The sequence below is a fragment of the Rhyacophila brunnea genome, unplaced genomic scaffold (assembly GCF_057557595.1).
Source record: "Rhyacophila brunnea isolate RB1 unplaced genomic scaffold, BYU_Rbru_1.0 scaffold_10, whole genome shotgun sequence".
NCBI lineage: Eukaryota > Metazoa > Arthropoda > Insecta > Trichoptera > Rhyacophilidae > Rhyacophila > Rhyacophila brunnea.
In genome coordinates this window covers 4,016,121-4,035,289 of record NW_028232752.1, presented here as the reverse complement: position 1 = coordinate 4,035,289, position 19,169 = coordinate 4,016,121, and positions in this window count along the sequence as shown.

The following is a 19,169-nucleotide window of genomic DNA, read 5'->3' as shown; positions in this document are numbered from 1 at the left end:
TAACTTTGCACTGCTTTCTAACATAAAAAGATTTTCCACCCACAATGTTTTAAATTTTACTGATATAATGAACTACCACCGATAAAATGGATCACGTTTAATGGTCCTGAAGAGAATCGGAGTGCAGGAAGATCACGATGTTAGCGGCTTGATAACCTATAAAGATACTTTCAAACGCTGATGGTGATTGCCAGCAGAAGGAGAACGAAGACACATATACAGTGGCGGATTTTGCTAGAGACGGTCAAGGTCAATTTCTTAACAAAAGTGTCAGGGAGGAACTATTTCATTATACCACTAATTATTATTAACACGTTTATAGAGATAAAGAATTACAAATTAAATATCTATTTCCCATAGTGTCAACAAACTCGGTAAGGAGCTGACCGCAATAATAAATTAATAATATCCGTTTTTCACTCAGTCAGTCATTAATTGACGCAAACGCCAGATAGCTGACTCGATTATTTCAATAAAAAGAATATTATTTTGATTGTATAAATAGCGAATAATAATTCATCGGAAATGTCACTTGAATTTAAGTACCTGGTCCGTTACTATCTCTGTATATGTACTGACAGTTTATTTATATTATTATACCGATTGTACCCTCGTACTTATGTTACCATAAATAAACGCTCTCACTTCTCCATCATCACGAATAACTACGATCGTCTTTCAAATACATCACAACACCATCACCTTCACATCGATCATTCCCACAGTGAAATGTGGATGACTCCCCCAGTGCTAACTCAAATCGAACCCCGCACGTTTCATGTCATGTAGTGAAAGTCTCAACCTTTTTTTTTTGCAATGGTCACTCATGTAAATACCTAACTAAATAAATTGAATTAAATTCTTACATATCTTTCGCATTTAATATTGCCATCGAGTTTTATATTATTATTTCTATATATATATATAATTCCAAACAAAAGAAATATTAACGGCGCTTTGAAAATTTGAATTTCACGAGTGAATTAAATTTTATTACAGTGAAATGAATTCTCCCGCATGGAATTATACTCAAATTACTGCATTCAACGGGGATTATTTCAGTATTAGCATAACTTTAGTGTACTTATTAATATAAATATAATTCACACAATATTAAAACTATTGAGAAGGTTTCTCTTCTTCTTTCATCGACGTTTCGGGCTCGCTGCAGAAGCCATTAATCCCAAATATCTATTATATATTAGAAAGTATTAAGTTTACAAAAACCCTTTCATTGAAATCAACACATTGATGTGCACTTAATTATGTTCGTCCAGTTACGTCTTTAATTTTCTTTATGGCCTGAATTAAATATTTTTTGTAGTGTTCTTGTGTTATTTTGTTGTTTAGTATTTCGTGAGGTATTTGAGAGTCAATTTCATGATTATATTATTATCTACACAGAGTTTTGAGAGTCCATCGTATTTTTTTGTATTGGGTAGTCGTTGATGACATGCCACATAGTTTGAGGTATATAGCCGTCATTTATTATGAACAACAATCATTGTTCCTTAATTTAAAACTATTTAGATAGGCTCGCAGTGCTTCGTGGCCTGTTATGTAGTATATGTGTGAGTTCATGTGATGTTTTTATGTTCCTGGAAAGAGGGATGACACAGACGATGTTTGGAATAAATGTCTGCGTTGTTGATTCTGTATATACGGATTTATTTTATACTCCATCGTTTTTGAGTAATAACAATTTAATAGCAGCTCTCATGGTGCAGTGCGCAAAGCGCTTACCTTCCATCACGAAGTTTTGGGTTCGATTCCCAGTGAGGTCAAAATATATTTACATAATCGAATATGTAAGCTCCTCCAGCCTAGGAATTTTACCACTATTATTACGCTTCACGGTTTGTTGTGGTGTTTAATAAAGAAACAAATAAAAATAATTACAAGATAAAAATAGCTTTCTATATAGAACGTTTTTAAATTTTCTGTTGAATTAATATACTCAATATGCTCAAACTTGTACTTGATATGAAGTAAATAAAAACCAAACAAACAAATCGACTGCCTCATGTAATAACACACCAATTCGAAATAGTGTGTTTTATGTTTTTTGAGCTATTGTTGCATAGAAAAAAATACCACACCAGCCAATTTTTTTTTGGATTTTTTTCTCGAAAAACACCCAAAATACTGTTTAAAATAATACTCGTAAGTAGAGTTATGATTATATAACATTTTTTGTAAAATCTTAAATTACATGGAATAATAATCCACTTGTAGTTGGTGTGTTATTACTCGGAAAAAATATACATGCTCCCTACACAAATCATTTTAGTGTATCATTTAACTATGATTTCACCGTGGAATATGACACTAATTCAACTTTCACCTTCAAATCTCGCCTTTATCAACATATAACAACACTGTATTGAAAAATCATTATCCTTTGTAATGAATCGCACCTACTTTCATTATCACAAATTGCTTTTGTGACAGTAAAATTGTATTATTTTTGTTATTGTGTACAAATGACTAATTTTAATATTATTATTAATACTATCGGCCTATGGTAGGTACTATTGGAATTTGAATTTAAATTCTAATGGATTTAAGTTATGAACTATTTCATTTAATTAAAATGTCGCCAACTAATAGGCGAATATTACAATAAGCTCAAGAGACTAATAAAATAAAGGATGGAAACAATAAAAAAATAAATCTCCTATTTCAGACAACACATTTTTAGGTTATAATTATAAATGATTCAACCTTAAATATTCTGTCTGTACTATTGGCTCCTACAGGATTTTCAATGTTTATAATATTCTGTGTTTCGTAATATAAACTATAACGTCTTCCTATCATTAGTAAGCATCGTATAAATGCATATTTGCACCATTAGTTTCCAATTTACAACCTACAATAATTATTATTCTTGTATTGATTCCATGACGACTTGTGATAAGTAAATAAGGTAAAACTTGCCCATTTTTGCACATGTGTTGACCTTTTTACTATACTTTTATGATAAATATGGTAGTAAAAAAAGTCTAAAAGGTTTATTGCATGTTTGGGTGAAAATTGGATAGTCCAGGTTGATTTTATCCCCATCTGAAGACTCCGAATAGTCCTAGTGATCCTGGATTGTCGGATTTTAGTTGTTCTTCCAGTGTGCCATTATGACGCAAAAATTTGGAGGAGATTTGGGAATGATTGATGATTTGATCGAAGAAATTACGAAATCTCCAGTAGATCTTACACAGAATAAAATATATCGCTCTATTTTAGAGCATAATAAATAACAGTAGGTATACTTCTGTCAGTAGGTACTTTGCCACCTTGAAACATAAATGCACTTGTAGACATCACGTCATCAGACATGACGTTGTACCTACTTAGTGCATCTGTACAAAGTATTTTCACTATAAATTGACACACTTGAATCGAGAAAAAGAAGAGAGCTGTAATTTAAGACTTGTGTAAAAGGAAGAAAGCCAAAAAAGCATTCAATTCAGGTGAAGAATATGTGAATGAATATAAGAATATTTGAATACCATGGAAGCACTATGTAAAAATTCTTGCCAATTCAAATATGTGCCCAAAAAATGAGTAAATCCGAACGTCAAGTTAGTTTTGATTCATTTTGTATTATTGGCAATCATGAGAAACAATGGGATTACATCTTACGATATGACAAGTCAGTGCAAAAGAAAACCCAAAAACTACCAGCTTCTTTAAGACGTTTAAAAGCACTTATTTATGGTTTGTCATACAATAACGAAATAATAAAAGTATGTAAAACTATGTTTTTACAAACACTTTCAATTTCAAATATGTGGGTGGTGAGTGCTTTTAAAAAAAGGAAGAGTCAGAATTGCTATTGTATAGTCAAGGCAGGTACAACAACTGTTCTCATGCACTCAAGGAAGCAAAAAAAAATTAGTATAATTGAACATGTTAATAATATATTTCATAAGAAAAGAATCCCACTATGTTAGAAAAAATAGCCAAAAAGAATATTAAGACGAGAATTTGAATATGGTGAAAATGTTTCCCCAATATAGCATATGATTTGGATCAAAATAATATCAATTTCCAATTGCTACTGAACGCCAATATAAAGGCATATTTTTCTCGTATTTCTTCGTCTGAACAGGAACGGAAACAATAATTGAGTAAATTAAATATTTAATAAAAAATAAAGTGATTATCAGCAACATTTATTATTTACAGAACGTTCGAGAGAGATGAAACAGGGTGATATAAATCGTGCAAAAGAAAATCACATTACAACTGTTACAGCATGTTTTGATTTACAAAAGTTTTAACTGTGTCACAAAGTGAAGTATGAGTCTTTCATTATAAGAGAAAATAATATGCCATCTATAATCTCACTGTTCATGATAGGATGGCTATTAATTGTTACCTTTGGCATCTACAAACAGCTAAGTGAGGTGCGATAGAATTAAGTAGCTGCATAGAAGTATAGAAGTCTTATAAGTACTATTTTTACATATTTTAAATCTAATTTTAAGAATACAGTTGTATATTATATGATAGTTTTCCTATACTTAATTTAAAAAAAGTTTAATTTACATAACGTTTATAATGCTGCAACGTAATTTACGTAAAATATATAGGTAATAAACTATCCTATCATTTCTTAATTTATACTACCAATCATTATTATGTTGAGTGGAATATTCATTAGGAAACTTTGCAATAATTTTACCATAATATTATGTTCTGTAAAACAATTTCCTCAAACTGACTGAATGGTTAAAATACAGTTTATTGCGATAAAATATTCTTTAATTAAAAAATCTCTTCATATTCCATCAGAATATCTAAACATATTTTTGGTTTAATCAAATATCATCGAGAGAGAAAACACTAAGTGCAAGAACGTAGTGATCGCGCGAGGGCGGCGCGGCGGCGTCTTGCAAAACTCAAACGTATAACCGTGTGTAAATTGTTCGTAGACAGTGTCTTTTTTGGGGCATAATACACACGGTTATACGTTTGAGTTTCGCAAGACGCCGCCGCGCCGCGCCCGCCAAATGACTACGGTCGAGCACTAAGAGCACATAGTATGTCATTCCCCGTAAAAGTCAAAACAAAAATCTCTCTAAGTCGAGATATTTAAGATTATCTTTCAGAATTAGCATGAAAAAAAAACACCATCTCAAGTTACGTGGTACTTTTTTTATGAAAAAAAAAATAATTACGTGGAAAAACACACCAAGTATAGATATATACACCCTCTAAAAATATATAAACGGGAAAAATCACACCAAATCTAGATGTAATATTTTAGTTGTCAAACTTAACGTGGAAAAACACATTTAGGATATTATTTCCCAAATTATTGTCTTGCAAAAGTTGATTGTATGCTTAAATGATACTCTATTTAAAGATATAAATTATAATTTAAATAATATTTGCACATAATAAACGGCTTTTGCTACACATTTTTTTGAATGGTTTTTTTGCTCTCCTGAAAAGTTGATAATTTAGAGTTAGTGTGTTATTCCATGAGGTAGTCGAAATATAGAATGCTGAAATGTCATTTTGACATTTTATTTCGATTTCCATATTAACGCACGTATATATTAATGATTTAGTTACTACTACTACTAGTACCCCCTTAGCAACCAATAATAGTATTTTAATTTTTACGGATTTTTTCTGAAATAACTTTCCATACAAAACAGAATTCACTGAAAATGAATTCAATTCTGCTCAAAGATGGCTAAAAGTATTAAAAGAATGCATTGGCATCGTATTCTGACATATTCTAAAAGTTTCAAATGTCTAGATAGTCGGGAAGTTAGTTAAAAATTGATTGCAAAATTTGTACTGGACAAACAACCACCGGACAAACAAGAATACGAGCTAATAAAAACGTTGTAATACCGAATGAATAATTTTAATAGTAAGCATTTATTTTATCTATAACGGGTTTTTACAAATATGTCAATTATTCAAAAATTGTATTTATAGTAATGCCTAGTTGATCTTTTATTTAGTAGGTAATGAGGTTTTAACCTTTTTTCTAATAATTTAATATTTTAGCGAGGATTAACGTTGTCAAAATTCTAAAACTCCATGACAACATACTTACCAAACCGGTCGAACAAAGACTTGAATAATTACGATCCAACGATCCCCAACAAATTTTCGAGACCATGAGCAATATTGCTCTCATAGACTCCTTAGTCCATCAGTGGCGAAGGGTGGAGGTGGGCTGTTAAGATCTACCATAAATGGTGCACGCTAAACTTTGTCAGTCACGCGTTTTTGTTTTCATTGAAATAAGACTACAATTTACAGATGGTCTTGGTTAGTTTTTAAAACTCAATTAAACCATGAAAAAACCAAGCCATAATAAATAATAGTCAAAAAATAGTCATCTATCTATAAAATATCTAAAATTATGCAATTAAATCATACATAACTTTGAATATTTTCTAGATAGGATAAAATGTTTTGCCTATTATGGTGTGGTTAAGGCAGGGCTTAATGATATTTAAAAAATGAACCAACAATATGTGTAATATATATTCTTAATCCAACGAAAACAAATAAGTAGAATGAAAAATTGTACACAATTTTGTCATACCTATCACCCAAAATATACAAAAATTATTATGGTTTGGTTTAGGCAGGGTTTCATTGATGTTTAAAAACTAACCAATACTATTTGTAAATTGTAGCATTGGTTCAATAAAAATAAATATGTATGACTAACAAAGTTTAGTGTACACTATTTATGACGGATCTTAACAGCCTACCCTTCGCTACTGTAGTCCATATATATATTATGTATTCCTACAGTAGGAGACAAAACAAGATGGAGAGAGGCACTTCAGTTTCGTCTCCATCTGCATAGTAAATATTTTTCACTGCTGGCCGTGAATTTGCAGGAGAAACCACCATATACCACCCATTTTCCCTGTTATTTTCTTCTTTATTCCCTCAGACCCACAACGAAGAGCCACGAACAGTACAGATGACGAGGATAAAATACCGTTTGGTCTTAGAGCCTCATAATAATAATATATAACTGAATATTATATCGTTGTTAGTGTGCATTTACCATTGGTGAGTACGCATATTGCCTGAAGATATCGAGAAGCGAAACCCGGATCGCAAAAAATACCTCAAATGAAATAGTCATAATCATCATCAGCCTGAATCTATCAACTACTGGATGCAGGACTCTCCAAGCTGATTCCACTTCTCTCGGTCCTGTGGGTTGCGTTGCCACGTACTTCCGCAGAATTTTGTCATTTAATCGATCCAGCGACCTCTAGGTCTACCTTGCGGATATTTTGTACCTCTTGGATACCACTAGATGACTAAATTTGTCCAACGATTGTCCCTTCTTCGAGCTTTATATCTAGCCCATCTCCATTTAAGGCTTTTAATAAACTCTATTACATCGCAAACCCTTGTCTGCTTCCTTACCCACTCATTCCTTTTTTTGTCATTTTGCGTTATACCCAGCATGCACCTCTGCATACCACGTTGTGCTACACTAAGTTTCTGGATCTCTCTTTTACTTAGGGTCCATGTTTCACACGCATATGTGATCACGGGAAGCACACACTGGTTGAAAACTTTGCGCTTTAGACAAATCCATCCCATTTCTATTTCAGGTTTGTAGCGAACTCTATTACATCGCACACCCTTGTCTGTTTCCCTAATAATGGAATGGTATAACACTTAAATCAATTAGAATTTAAATTCATATTCCATCAAGTACCTAACCTCGGTTGATCATATTAATTTGCTTAATTATATATTTCATATAAAAATTACTTACTTACCCTATTACTATGTAACACGTGACTAGTGATTGAAATTTTATTAGCCTGTAAAGAAGGTCTATTTACTAAGGCAAGGTAATCCACATTAAAAACACGTTCGTAAAGTACATTAATGTCACATTAATACTATGTAATGAGCAAGAAACCCGTAAAAACCCTAGACTAAATAATTTTTATAATAAAAATTCTGATAAACTGGCATTCGAATTTACTAGTATAGTACAATTAAGTAGTACTGAAAAATATCATATAAAAACTATACACACCATTAACCTAAGTACTCATTAGGCCTTATTTAAGGTTTATGAAATGAAACAATAAAATAATAAGGAAAGAAAATGTAGCAAAAAGTCAACGTTAAGAAAATTTCGCAAGCTTTCAGATGAGAGAATCATACAAACATTAAATATATTTTTTCTGTTGAACTTTTTGTGGCGACCAATAAATTGTTTAAATGTTGGCGCCAAAAAAACTCAGTTAACCGCCAAAATAGTAGATTAAGTATACAATGTATAATGGGGATTATTTAAATAAAATCTAGGTACATATTATTTGAGCACAAAATCCGTTTTGTACGTTCATCTCAGTATCTTTTTGGTTGTCCGCATTTCTGTCATTTTATTATGTGTAGTATTTTTCCATAAAATTTATCAAAAATAAAAATTGACGTCAAGAAAATACGGAACATTACTGCATAAAACCGTTTCTCTTCTTGGTTGTGCACTCATGGCTGAGGATCGTGACCACATTTAAATTTCGCCATCCTTTGAGCGACTAAGACTTTCCATCCTTCTCGATCTTCCGCTACTCTCAGGGCAGAATGGATGGTGCCCCCAGTCAGCTCTTTCACTTGGTCGCTCCATCGCGCAGACGCTCTTCCTCTGCTTCGCCTTCTCCGGAGGCTACCCAAAACTACCAATCTCTCCAGGTTGTCCAACCCGCGCCTGACAATATCTCCAAAAAACTGCAGAATTCTTCTCAGACATATCGTCGAGAGCCGTTCCTTTATCTTCAGTCTCTGCATGATTGACTGGTTCGTCCTGTGCTCCGTCCAAGAAATGCGAAGCATTCGGCGCCAACACCACATCTCAAAGGCATCAATTGTCTTCCGTTCTCTTGCCTTCAGGGTCCACGACTCGACTCCGTATAGAAATATCGAGAACAATAATGTTTGCACAAGCATCATTTTTATGGCAATCTAAATTCCCCGATCCTTCCATATAAGTGGTAAGGCGTGTCATCGCATTTTTTGCAATCTGTGTGCGCCTTCTTATTTCCGCTTCGCATCCGCCCTTTCCACTGATGGTCGATCCAAGATATACAAACTCGTACAAAACCGTTTAATTTACAATTTTCATTGATTGACAGTTTGACACAGTCGTATGACAAATTTTCCGTGATGAAAAAATACCATTATGACATCGTGTTTTCACTTGAATTAACTTAAGGCAAACTATCTCGTAGCATTTTTGTATATACACACTACATCTTTTATTTAATTTAATCTCTTTACTAATTAATCATATAAAATATGCATAGTTATATGGAAGGTTTTATGTCGTAGGGTTTGTTTTGACTTTTATTTAAACCACGGTTTCGTGGCAATTCAATATTAGTTATATTTTACTTTTTGTACAAAATATAGGATATTATGGAATAAGCAAAAAGAGAGGTGAAATTTTATGTAGTAATTGTAAAGCTTTTAAAGGCACTTTGTTATAAGGGATGAAATACATTTTTTTGACCATGTCTGCCCCTAATAAGAACATAATTATGGGAGTCCACAGGGTGAAAGTTTGTATTAACGGATTTTTGTTTTTACAACAAATTAATGGATGTTAGCCACTTGCTCAACCTATTAGGTCCATATGCGTCGGTTTATAAATAATGTTGTGGGTTCCAAGTTCGAACCCTAGGTCTCGCAAAATACATATTACACATTTTATTTACTCTATGTGTAATATATTGGTGTATAAGTACACCGGGCTGGAAGGTGGCGTATTGGGTTCGGTGAGGCCATTTAAGGGTTAGTTGCTGAATAACTATTATTTTTTTCTTCAAACCGCACAGGGTAGAAGCAGCGTTGCCAACTTAGTTTCTTTCTCGCGAAAAATGCATCTAGCTTATTGCCTTTTCACTTTTTAAATTCGACAGCTTTAAAAATGCTATAAATAAGCTATAATAGGTAGGTCGGTACTTGAGAAATAAAGCAACACAATGAAACAAATTAAAACAAGTGGTTCAACAAGTTCAGTGAAACGGCAAATAATTTTTAGCAGTAGGTGGGACATAATTTCGCCCGCGTTGCCATTCAGAGAGCGGTAGTCGACTTGTGAGCATGTCAATTTGTTTTGTGATGGCGTCGGAGGAATTGATTCTTAAATCGTGTAAAGATGACTAGAGACCGTTAGTATTTACTCGAAAAACAAAACATTTCAATGAATATATTATTAATATTACTTAAATAACAATAAACACAACAATAAATGGACGCATGTTGAATTTTTTTGACAAATTATGTTTTGTTTATCACGCGTCGTTTGCACAATCTGCGCGTCGCGTAGTCACGATCGTTTTAGACCATGTCTCAGCTGAAGTATAGCCTTAATAGGAGCATTCTTGGCGTTATAGTGATATAATGGTATCAGTTATTATATTACAACGTGTACTTAGGGCATGTGGCATCGGATTGCCGATTGTCGGGGATTCCACTCTCTTCTATTACCTTTTTATTATTTATCGTATATTGTTAGATTAGTTAGGGAAAATGTGTTGTGTTATTTTTGTACACTGTTTTTTAGAAAGGCAAAAAGATTTTAAAATTTTATTTTCATAAAATCTAGCATTTTTTCCTGCCTTTCCTGCTTGTTTTCGTACCCCGTCTGGCTTATTTTTTGACAACACTGGATTGAAGGAACTTTACTATGCCTATTTCAAAAATAGAATTATTTTTTTTGTTGTTGTCCGCGCGGCTTAAGCGTCGACCTATAATAGCGTCGTGAGTCCCAGGTTCGAATCCTGGGTCTGGCAAGTAAACAATATATTATTTTTCAATTTGTGTATGAGTCAGAGAATGGACCTAATAGGTTGAGCAAGTGGCCGACATCCATTTATCATAAAAACAAATGTTAATACAAACCTCCACTTTGTTATATTAGGATCACACGTGGTCGAAAAAAAAAGTCTAGTATTTCTCGGTCATCTCGTTTAAAAGTTAAGTAAAATAAGTAAATATTTTTTCGTTGAATTCTGTCGATTATAGGATTTTTGATGGGATATTTAGGCATTTATTACGTTAATTTATATCAGTTAGAAGATATCGTAATATCTCAAGAAATAAAATTATATGACTGTTAGAATCCTGGATACGAGCTAATGTAATAAATCCTCGACGTATTCGAGACGTAGTGCTTGCGACGACTGCTAAGAGTGTCCTGGACGGAACACGGAACAGAGAATTAATCGATAATTCCTCGATTACTATACGACGTGTGACGCATCAATAAAATATCCTCTGTACAAATCTTCGCTCACACTATTTGTCATGACTAAACACCGGCCAGCTCACGTTTTTAACCGTCAACCCATAAAAAAACACATTAAAATGGTGGACGAATCCAATATCCTAAGGAGACTTTTGCCCAAATGATTCTTAGTATGGATTTCTACAATTTGTCAGTTGTTTTTTCTGCCAGCTCAGGTGCGAAGGTACTTATCATAATTATCTTGCGAAAATAATTTTAGCTGAGCGCGTATTGCAAACAATTAATAATAATATGAACCAATTAAGATTCTCGAGTTACCGCTTTTATTGTTCTTTTTATCGCAGCAAATTTATTGTAAGCAATAGTGAACCATTTTATACAATGCGTATAAAAATACATGTTTTAATAATTATATTTCTAAGAACTTTTTCGTAGGTACGTACAACTACTATGCATACAAATACCAATTAATTGATACCTACAAATATTGAAAGATTTTGTGCGTGGACCTTGAAATATTCTAAAAGTATCATATTGATACCATTACCAAGTATGTGTATAGTATCAAAACAATAGGTTTTCTGGAAATATTCGTTTGAATAATTATTATATAAGTAATTATAATATATTATGTTATTATATATTGTGTATTGCGTCAGCCGTAATTGCATTCTTCTAAAGGTTTTGCACTTATGTTCATTATAAATATTACGTTAATACATTTAGATTTAGAATATTACAGAGCTACTAATCCGCAATGCCACACATTTTACTACTTACCGTGATTAAATTAGTTATAAAACCTTAAGTAGATAAAATGTAGGTTACCGTTAATTTAAAAAAAAGTCACCGCCCGTCCCATTTAAGGTTACATGTAAATTGTACGTAATGCATTTCACCGTGGCACAGTTTGCGTTGAGCTTTCTATTGGAAAGAGATGACCGTATACTATAAGATAAGGTATCCAATTTTATTAGATTCAATATGAATATTAATTCAATTATCATAGCCGATTGTGGCAAAATTCATAAATTCAATAATGAAAACCTAACCTAACAAAAAATTATCCAGTAATCGGCTATTTCCAAAATTTGTTTGCCACTGGCTTCCTGTAAACCGACAAGAACCGTGTTTTATTTGGACATGAATTTTATCTCAGTACTATACGACCTAAAGAGGTTGAACAGTCTTTAATATACGACCATATATTATTACCCATACAATATTTCGGATACGGCGAACTGTGTATGTACCTACAGATTTCCAGACACGCCCATTTATTCATGTATTTAGGTATTATTATTTGATTTAAATGCACATAAAGAGTAAAAAAAACTATTCATGATATAAAACGACAGGTACCTAGACACATATTACTTTAATAAACACTTAATATGAAAGTTTTAATTTTTTTTCAACTTTTGTAATTTTGATATACTTACAACATATTTTATCGTAACAGACATTTTCAATTGAATAACACAATAATAACGAAATATATGTGCATATTGTTGCGTACATAAAAATTAACTTTAATAAAAAACTAACTGGTTGGTGATATTTGTACTTATTTATTAAATGACTGATTTATATAGATAAGTACGTTATGAGATGGGGTAACTTTATCACTGAAAAATTTGCTATGTTTAAAATTCATCAACTGTAGGTGTCAAAAAAGGTTCTCTATCGATGACAAATTTTGAATTGCTTGTGATCGCTTCATAATTGAAGGAAGTGAACAACTTTAAAATGAATTATTTTCAATACAATATTATTTATCATCATCAGCTGTGGTATACACCAATATAGTATATATTTTTTATTGAAATACAAGATTTTGTACACACGGCGGCTGATGTAGCGTAGCCATCTATGAAACTGTGGGTTGCGGGTTCAATCCGGCAGATGGGAAAAATAATGCATATTGTTTTTTCAGCGTGTACCTACTCGATCTACTGAATGAAGTTAGTGGGTTGGGCGAATGACTAAATAATAATTATTCCTCGTAAAGAATGGTACGTTAATAGGTGGGTATAACTTGCACTTCGTAGAGATATATGTTTTCAAATTAGGACTGAAAATTGTATCCATCTAACTATCATTATTTTATGTATGCGTATTGTTCTTAAATCAGTTGTTTAAGACAATTCAGTGGCGTAACAGAATATAGAAAGCTCCATAAAGACAATGTTTTACTTAACTCCCTTTTTATTTAAAGGATATTGTGTACATATAGAATTATTAATCCACGACGTTCACAAATGATATGTTATTTAAATAAGAGTAAGTGAAGCAATTTATAAGAATACCTAATAAAAAGCAACATCTATACGTCTCTAGTCAGAGTATTGATAAGTCACGCAGCCCTTGTTATCGGTAGGTACTTGAAGTGATATAATATATATTATAAGTATGAGTATTTCATGCATTATTGTTATTTTTAAGTTAATAAGTAAGGAATTCAAAGATATAATATTACACACCTATGTATAAGTAAGTAGATATTTAATATACAACAAATAAATATACGAAATGTACAATAAGAGCTTAAGAATATTATAAATCATCCAATTAACTATTTTTTTAGTCAACGAATAATTCACAAGATTTGACAATGTAACATTTTTAATTGAAGATAGCTACATAGTTTGAAAGCACATCAAAGAAAACTGAAAAGATCTTATTAAAAAATAATACGATGCCCAGCAGGATACAAACCTGCACCCACTGGATTCGCGCCAATGTGCTCTGCCAACTAAGCTACCTGCGTTATATTCAATTGCGATGTAAATCATTCATCACAAATATATTCAGCTAAGCTGAAATTTAAGAGATACATCCCTCCACAGCTATTATATATTTTCATATGATACATTTATTTTAAATATGTTAACATATTATTATAAATATTATTAGCTACCGCAATGGGAAATTTTGTTGAATAAATTCATATGAATAGTCTGTAGGTAGATACAAGTTTGACATACTGTCCACGCATTATGATGACGAAGAGTTTTGATTCTTGGAGTAAAACATGCACAGTTGTTCGAGGTAGATTGTAGATTTACCCAAGGGCCAAAACATCCTCCATGCAAATAACATCATATTAAATAATAGTAATTTGGTTTGCAAAATTACTTAGTGTTTTATCAAAATCTATTGTGATATTTCAGCCAAAATACATAGTACAGTGCACAAAATGTAGAATCGAGTGCGATGATGGCATCGCATGCACAAGTAAAATCACTGCCATTTGAATTCACACATTCAGTTCGGATGCGATGATCTCTGGAAGTTCTCACATACTTGTTATTTTTTTGTCCGCCATAGATCACATTAAATAGTTAATGAACTACTGTGACTGTATTCTTCAATAATTTGTCTAAATAAGTAGGTACTAAGCTATACTAATACCATCGCTTCTACATAATGAAAATTCCTCGGTATTCATAAAGATACTATAACAATAATATTTATTTCATAATAATTCAATGTGCCTACTACATCGTACACTTTATTTTTCTGAAAAACATAGGTTCCATAAATTATTAACGCATTTTTTAATTAAAAAATGTTGTAATATTAGAGTCCGTCCCCAAAAAAAAAGAACTCCGACTGGCCGGAGTCTAGTCATGACCTAGAAAGCCTCTTAACTTAGCAGTGCGGATATTTTCTTAAAAAAACTTATTTTCTTAAGATCGTTATTATTTTAATATTATAACAATTTAAGTTGAGGGACGATGACCTGTCCATGTGACGGTTACACATCTCAAACTGAGTGGCATGTCATCAACGACTGTCATATACTAGAAAAGGAGCAATTCACTCTCAGAACTCTATGTAGACAGCACAGTGGCGAAGAGTGGAAGTAGGCTGTTAAAATCCAACATAAATAGAGCGCACTAAACTTTATCAGTAAAATGTCTTTGTTTTCATTTAACTAAGTAATACTACAATAACATTATGTACCTACTGTTTGCTAGTATTTTAAAATTCAATTAAACCTGCCTAATACAAGCCATAGTAGATAATAGTCAAAAAATATCTATAAAATATTTAAAATTATGCCAATAAATCTTTCATAATCTTAGATATTTTATAGATAGAAGAACATTTTTTATCGATTATAGTATGGGAAGGCAGGGCTTAATAAATTTTTAAAACGAATAATAAACGAACGAGCGAGCGAATACCATCTGTAATAATCTGATATTTTTCTTCATTTTATAATGGGTGATAACTATTTTTAGACCGCTATAAAAATTCTCCGGACCAGCAGTTGGGAAACACATAACCAGTGACGTCCCGTGGGGGTAGACATATTGATCGTCACTTTGGGGCGGCAGTTACTCGAAGGGCGGCAAATCGAAAAGAATCATTAGGTATATAATAGAAATAGGTACCTAAACTTAGTAATAACGGAAATATCTTTCCATTAAAAAAATCAGCTCACTGGTTGGAAACAAAATGTAACTATTGATTAACATAAAACGATTAACATGTAATTTTTTTGTCGGGTTTGCGATGTCTAGTTTACTTTCGTTGTTCTTGGACGTCACGTCCTTGATGACCAGCAATGACACGTGCAGATTTGCGAATTATATTTGAATTATAGGTAGGTACCTACATACTAACCTAATTAATTTATCGAAATATTGTTGCCAGACACTGGCGAGTTTTGAAAGTTGTCTGGTGTATTTTTAAATGCATCTGAAACTGAGGATTCGCAATATTGTCTATTGAAGTAGAGATGGCATTTGATTTGATTTTGTATTATAATTTTCTTACAATGTATCCACACAGCACATTTCTTAGATATTGTAGTGACGAAAGAATGATAAAAAATACTGTATACAAATATGGGGTGGCATTTTGGCGTTGCCCGGGGGCAGCATTTTGTCTAGGGACGTCACTGCATATAACACATAAAATACCTAATATAATATTATATTCTGATGGTTACACGCTCCAAAATATAAATTGTTGGAGAAAGGGCGAAAGAAAAAGAATATAAATATAACGCGAATAACAATATCAATCAGTTACCTGTCATTGGAATGTTTCCAGCGACGCTCGATCGCGTTCCATTTTCTCCATAGGACAGTCGATCCTTCGCAAACTTTCTGCAACAAGGTACCTTAGCCAGGACCTGAAATAATATTAAGAAAACACTGGTTATATTCATCATCATCATCATCATCATCATCATCATAATCATCATCATCATCATCATCATCATCATCATCATCATCATCATCATCATCATCATCAGCCTGAATCTATCCACTGCTGGATGAAGGCCTCTTCAAGCGGCTTCCACTTATCTTGGTCTTGTACATTGCGTTGCCGCGTACTTTTGCAGAACTTAATCGTTTCATCGATCCAGCGGCCTCTAGGTCTACCTTGCGGACGTTTTGTACTTTTTGGATACCACTGGATGACTAGATTTGTCCAACGATTGTCTCTTCTTCGAGCTATGTGTTCAGCCCATCTCCATTTAAGGCTTTTAATAAACTTTATTACATCGCAAACCCTTGTCTGCTTCCTTATCCACTCATTATTCACTTAGAGTCCATGTTTCACACGCATATGTGATCATGGGAAGCATACACTGGGTGCAGAAATGGAGAATCGTTATATCATATTGAATAAATACGAATATTCTTTCATTTGTATAAACAACTATTTTTATGTTTGACTGAGTATATCTACTCTAAAGTTGTTTTGTTTTTCAATGGAAATAAGACTAAGGCAAAATACATGCCTTAAAACGATCGATAAAACCTTACCCTCAATGCATAGATGAACGCTTTCAAAATTGCTAGTGAATTTGTGTACATACCAACCACTGACCCTTTTTCTAACCAATACAAAGAAATATACCAAAATAATCAAGTGTATAGGTATGTGATGTTTTTATAATACAATGAAAAATTATGCCTAGTTTTTAAAATATGTGCAAACCAAAGATGTTGAAAATCTCCTTATACAGAGATGGAAACTAAATATAAGAAATTGACGTAAATAAAAGGTCATTGCTCCACTAATTAAATTAGCTACAAGTGACTTTGCATTAAAGGTTCATTTGCAGAGAACTTCACACTATTGTTATAAAATTTATTTTTCAATTTACAGGGTGTATAAAAATACGAGGAGTAGATAAGCAGCCAATAATGCTACATTTTGGCATAATTATTAGATTGAAAAATCCTGTAAAATGTGTGTCAAGCCATTTATAACTGTATTCGAATAAGTTTTCACAACGAACGTAAAAAATGACCGCCATATTGCGTGAATGAAAATTAGGAATGGCAACTGAGCAATGTGTATATTTGTTAAGTTTACAAACATAACCATACTTTACGCGCTTGTTAAATAATTTAAAATATAATAACAGAATAATAACGTATAAAGCTTATTCTATTAATTTATAGTCAAAATTCTTTGGTGCAGACGAATGACAACTTCATATAAATCATTGAAACATATTATTTTGATCATTATTAAAGAATTGACAGTTAAGATTCATTGGAACATCTTTGTATGTTAAGGGGGGACTTGCTCGTCGAAGGTCAAAATTGAGTTTTTATTGTATTTTCAAACCATGATCCTGGACCGTTTAAAAAAAAATAAAAAAAAATTCGGTTAGGTACATGTTCAAACACGCGCGTTAACATAATTTTACTTCCTACTTTAATTATAGTTTGTCAATTTATGGCTACGGCCGTATGTTGTAGCTTAACTACTAGGGAATGACAAAAGAAATGGCGTATTTCAAAAAAACACTACCTTATTCTTAGGTCAATAATTATTATAAAGCAATCACTATTCATAAGATGTTTATCAAACTTGAATGGTCAAAAACATAGCTTATAATAAGTATCTTTAGAATCATCTTCAAATGTGTTAATCTTGCCGATTTTTTGAATAATAAAATGCCTAATTCTTGTCAAATTTGGGATCACAGAGATTATCAATATAATTTTTTATCGTGAATATTTTACAAAAATTATCTCGTAATAAATTATACTAATGGTTTCATAAATGCGTTTAAAAATTAATAAACGTAAAAAATCTTAACACCACTGCACAGTTATGTACCGAAATATGACTATATTCTAAAACATTAGAGCGAGAGGTTTAAAAGAATACTATTTTATGTAACAAAAATACTTTATGCAAACATCAAATGTTTAAAATAACTATAAAGGATAATAAGGCTTCAAAATTATATAAATAGATTATCTACAACGTTTAAGGAGTGTCCAGGATCATGGTTTTAAAATACAATAAAAACTCAATTTTGACCTACGACGAGCACGTGGGCCGTTAATAAATCTTTAAAATCGTTAAAAAAAAATATCAGTTCCAGGTTAAATATATAATCTTGTATGGAAGACGTAAATACTGATGCATTCAAAATACATGACAGCTAAACAATTGACTGCTGACTAGATAATTACTTTTTAACTACCACATTTAAATAGCATGCTAATTATATCTAATGGCCACCAAATCGTTACGCGCTGGGCGCGTCTTTAGCGTCCAATGAGATATTAGGCCGTGAACAGTCCTCCGTTGATGATTATATTACTATAATTATACCATAGACCAAAATTGTGTGATTTTCTTTTATAATCGTTTTGTATTTCGGGAATAGGTGAGAATTTGGAACAATTCTCAATAGAAATGAATGAATATATTATTAGAACTAACAAAAACAACACAAACTGTTGATGCCACTTGATAAATTGCAACATAAAAGAAAATATTGTGATGTTTGCTAACTTACACGCTAACACAGATAAAATGGGAGTAGTATTATGATAATCAATGTCTAATTTTTCATTATATATTATTTTACTACATAATTTTAGGTCGTATTCTTATTTGTCCG